Genomic DNA, 5,025 nt, shown 5'->3' with positions numbered 1-5,025 from the left:
GGACCTCTAGCTGGGCCCTCTCCACGTGCCCTGGCTTCATACCCAGAGTCTCTGGCAGATAGACATGACTCTTCCGTGGAGAAACTAAGAGAGTAATAACTGGCCGCGAGTTTATCCAGTCAGTAAGCCAACTGCCAGAGACAGTCCTCGTTCTGAAGGGAAGTAAAGAGGAAGCAGAAAGGAATGAATTCTGCTCGCTTGTGAACCCTCCTAACTCTTCAAAAAAATTGCTTGCAACTTCTTAGCAGATGTTCAGTATCTGTATTCACTAGATTCTCAGCTTCCCTTCTCCTGCTATTCAATGACAATGTTTGTGTTCCTCTCTGAGAGAAAAGATAACAAAGACACGGCCCCCGTCCTTCGGTAGTTTAGAATTTACACTGTCCTCCAAGTTTTTAATCTCTGCTTACTAAATCATAAAGGAATTAAACGTAACGGGGGAGGGATGGGGAGGGAGAGAGGCTAGAAATCCCACAAACTGCTATTACCATGCAGACTGTCAGCAGAAATGTTTAGGCAAATCAAAGAGATAAAATCAGTGGTCTGTCTTTGACAAAGCAGAAACTTCCCTTGGATGCTCTATGGAGGTTTGAACAAGGCCATCTCAGGCCCCACATTCAACAGCATCAGTGGCAGGTCCTGTTAGGCTTTACCCTTATTATGACCCCACCTTTCCCTCCTGCACTGCGCCCAGCCTCGTGCCGGGGATGCCTCTCAGGTTACCTTGAAGCCTTCCGGGCAAGTCCCATCAGCCAACGCAACATCAGACCAGACTCTTCTTATTTCCTCTCCCCATCAACAAAAACCTTCCCTGGGGTCCTGCTGTCTCCTAATGTGACAACTAGTTAAATTAGACAAATGCACTTACCTGTGGCTGGTGCACTGACCGCTTCTCTTGAGTCAATGTGTCACCTCTTGTATCAATCAGTGTTCTTAGTCTCATGCAACTGAAGACGGTTCTGTCTGATTTAAGCAGCTTACGCATTTAGTAAGAGAATATTGGTAAGCTCTGGACTCTCGGGAAGGCTGAGGAACAGGCTTGGAAAATAGGCAGGAACAGAAGATGCCGTGTAGCAATCGGGACCAGCTTGTCTCAAACTCCTGACTGCAGCCCAAATCATGCCATAAGCAGTAACTGTGGGAGCATGGCTGCAGCCACCCCTGCCACCTGCTGCTGAAATAAACGCTCCCTAAATTCTGCTGTGTCACCAGCTCCTGACCCTGGGACATGTGCCCCTGCCTTGAGTACAAGAAGGACTGGCACAGCCATGCTGTACCTCTTGGCGAGGTGTCTATGGCAAAAGATAGGCTCCGCATCCTCCAAATTCTCATGAGGGGGCAGAGTTCTTGAAACCTAAGAAGGGAAGTAAGATGTTGAGCAAACAAAATGAATGAAAAGTAAGTCCCATATCCTTCTATGGCTGCATGTACATTTTATTCATTTATTTATTTGTTAGCCTGAGTCTCGCTTTGTCACCCAGGCTGGAGTGCAGTGGCACAATCTCTGCTCACTACAACCTCTGCCTCCCAGGTTCATGTGATTCTCCTGCCTCAGCCCCCTGAATAGCTGGGATTACAGGAGCCTGCCACCACTCCCAGTTAATTTTTGTATTTTTAGTAGAGATGGGGTTTCACCATGTTGGCCAGGCTGGTCTTGAACTCCTGGCCTCAGGGTGATCCGCCCACCATGGCCTCCCAAAGTGTTGGGATTACTGGCGTGAGCCACCGCGCCCGGCCAGCATGTACATTTTAGCAGGCAACTTCTGGAAGGAAATTCTTAGCACAAAGAAATGACTCAAATGATGGAAACTTCAGACAGAATCTCAGGCCAGTGGGGAAGATCGTTTGGGGTTCAGCAGGCCTTTTGAAGCCCCTCAAGTCACATCATGTAGCTGGCCACTCTTTCTGTTCTTAGGAGCCAGCCCGGGAGGATGGCAAATGGAGCCCCAGCCTGCCTGTGACTGTGACTTTAGAAGGCTGTGGGCTTTCCTTCCTAGTGTTTTCTGTCACAAGGATCCAAAGGTGATTTCCCGCTGGGCGCGGTGGCTCACGCCTATAATCCCAGCACTTTCGGAGGCTGAGGTGGGTGGATCACCTCAGGTCAGGAGTTCGAGACCAGCCTGGTCAATATGATGAAACCCCTTCTCTGCTAAAAACACAAAAATTAGCTGGGTGTGGTGGCAAGTGCCTGTAATCCCAGCTACTTGGGAGTCTGAGGCAGGAGAATCACTTGAACCTGGGAGGCGGAGGTTGCAGTGAGCCGAGATGGTGCCACTGCAGTTCAGCCGGGTCAACGAGACAAAATTCCGTCTCCAAAAAAAAAAAAAAAAGGATGATTTTCTAGGTTTCTCTCAGTATGTGGAAAGTTACATAGAGAAGGTGCTTTCTGCCTCCAGTCCTCAGCCATGGTTCCCCCAGCAAATTCTGTCCCCTTTCCCTGCTTCTCCCACAGGACAAGGACCCATAGGACAGCGTACTGGCAAGGGAAGGACTCACAAAGCCTGCTGCTACCAGCGTTCTCCGGTGGGCCAGAATGGTGGTCTGCGTAAGAGCTCCCATTCAGCCAGGTGGGGCACGTGGTTCCTCCTCAGTGGGTGGGAAGTAGGGGCCATCCCCAATTGCCACATGCCAGAATATTCAGACAGGAGAATATTCAGAATCACAGATAAATCATGTCAGAGACTGGTCTGTAAACATGAGTAACAGTAACTTAGATTTTGGAAATCCAGTCATAAAACAAAAGCTGAAGGTTTTTCTGGAGGCATTTAAGTTAGGGATCAATTTCAATTGATTCTTTCTTTCTTTCTTTCTTTTCTTTTCTTTTCTTTCCCTCCCTCCCTCCCCCCCCTCCCTCCTTTCTTCCTTCCTTTCTTCCTCCCTCCCTCCCTCCCTTCTCTCTCTCTCTCTCTCTCTCTCTCTCTCTCTCTCTCTCTCTCTTTTTGAGACAGAGTCTCGCTCTGTTGCCAGGCTGGAGTGCAATGGAGCAGTCTCGGCTCACTGTAGCCTCTGCCTCCCGGGTTCAAGTGATTCTCCTGTCTCAGCCTCCTGAGTAGCTGGGATTACAAGCATGCGCCACCACACCTGGCTAATTTTGTATTTTTAGTAAAGATAGGGTTTCACCATGTTGGCTAGGATGGTCTCGATCTCCTGACCTCGTGATCCGCCCACCTCAGCCTCCCACAGTGCTGGGATTCCAGACGTCAGCCACTGCGCCCGGCCGATTTTTCTAAAGTGCTGGGATTCCAGGCCTGAGCCACTGCACCTGCCGATTTTTTTAAAGGACCCCAGTTGCAAGCAATTGGACAAACTCTAATCCTTGGTTTGTATCACTGGTCATGTCACTTTTTATTTATTTAATGTGCCAGAAAACTTCCATTTGCCCCTCCAGATCCACTTCCCACTCTTTTCCACCCTGCCCCAGGAGGCTGGCCTCAATGGGCTCCCTTGGCCTTTGGCTTCCAGTGGTATTTGGCTAAGAAAGAGGTTTGGAAAATTAGAGGGGAGGAAGAAAGTGAGATGAGAGTATTTATTCTCCTGACTCCTCCCTGTAGATATGTCTCAAACCGGCTGCACCTCTCAACCAAACTCACACCCGTCTCAGGGCAGCTCTTTGCACACAAGTCTCTGCCTTGGGTGTCTGGGAACCACTCACTGCCCTGGCTGTCTTCTCTGGGCCTAGCATGGGTAACAGCTCTGCCTCACCAGCTCGTGTAATTGCATTATCCTTTGTGGTCTGCCTTCCCCTCACCACCCCTTTGTGAATCGTCCCTTTATAAATCCTCCTGACTTGTCCTTGTTTGAATGTGCCATCTGGTTCCTGCTGGGTCCCTGCATGATGCAGCTGGCTACTCATTTAGTAATACTGAGCCTGAGAGATTCCAGCGCTTGTATTGGGGAACCACAGAGTGCTAAGGATGCAGCCAGCACTACGAAAGCAAATCTCCCAAAGATGGAGCCCTCCGATTTCCATGGAGTCCATGGGTGGACATGAGGAAGACGGCACGCCTCAGTGTGTTGCAAACATATTCATATTTTACCCAAATTAGAGTGGGAGAACTTTCTAGCCTTGGAGACCTTCTTTAAAAGAGTGTGGGTGTTGTGATGGCCAAAGCAAACAGATGATGGAGCTAGGGAAAAAAAAAAAGTGTTATTTAAAAAAAAACTTCTCAGCCGGGGGCGGTGACTCATGCCTATAATCCCAGCACTTCGGGAGGCTGAGGCAGGCAGATCACCTGAGGTCAGGAGTTCGAGACCAGCCTGCCCAACATGGTGAAACCCTGTCTCCACTAAAAATGCAAAAAATTAACCAGGCACGGTGACTCATGCCTGTAATCCCAGCTACTCGGGGGGGCTGAGGCAGAAGAATCTCTTAAACCTGGCAGGTGGAGGTTGCGTTGAGCCAGGATCGCACCACCACACTCCAGCCTGCACAACAAGAGCGAAACTCCGTCCAAAAAAACCAACAACAACAACAACAACAACAAAACACAAAAACAGAAAAAAAATTAAAAACCTCATCTCACTAACTAGTCACCTTCTATTTCATCCTTATCAACAAGTACCAAGCACTTATTTTGTGCTAAATGCTTTATGTGGATAATTTTGCTTAATCTTGGAGAAAACCCTCAGCTGAGAGCACTTAAGATTTGTTCAAGGTGTCTGGGTGTGGTGGTGGGTGCCTGTAATCCCAGCTACTCGGGGGGCTGAGGCAGGAGACTATCTTAAACCTGGGAGGCGGAGGTTGTGTTGAGCCAAGATCGCGCCACTGCACTCCAGCCTGGGCAACAAGAGCGAAACTCCGTCCAAAAAAAACAAAAAACCAAAATAAAAACAAACAAAAAATAAAAATAAAAAACACTTCTCACCAATTCGTCGTATTCTATTTCATCCTCATTGACAAGTACCAAGCGCTTATTTTGTGCTAAGTGCTTTATGTGGATAATTTCCCTTAATCGCAGAGAAATCCCTCGGCTGAGAGCACCTGAGATTTGTTCAAGGTGGCTGGGCGTGGGGGCTCATGCCTGT

This window comes from Chlorocebus sabaeus, chromosome 15, assembly GCF_047675955.1.
Source record: "Chlorocebus sabaeus isolate Y175 chromosome 15, mChlSab1.0.hap1, whole genome shotgun sequence".
NCBI classification, from domain to species: Eukaryota; Metazoa; Chordata; class Mammalia; order Primates; family Cercopithecidae; genus Chlorocebus; species Chlorocebus sabaeus.
This window is presented reverse-complemented; position numbering follows the sequence as displayed.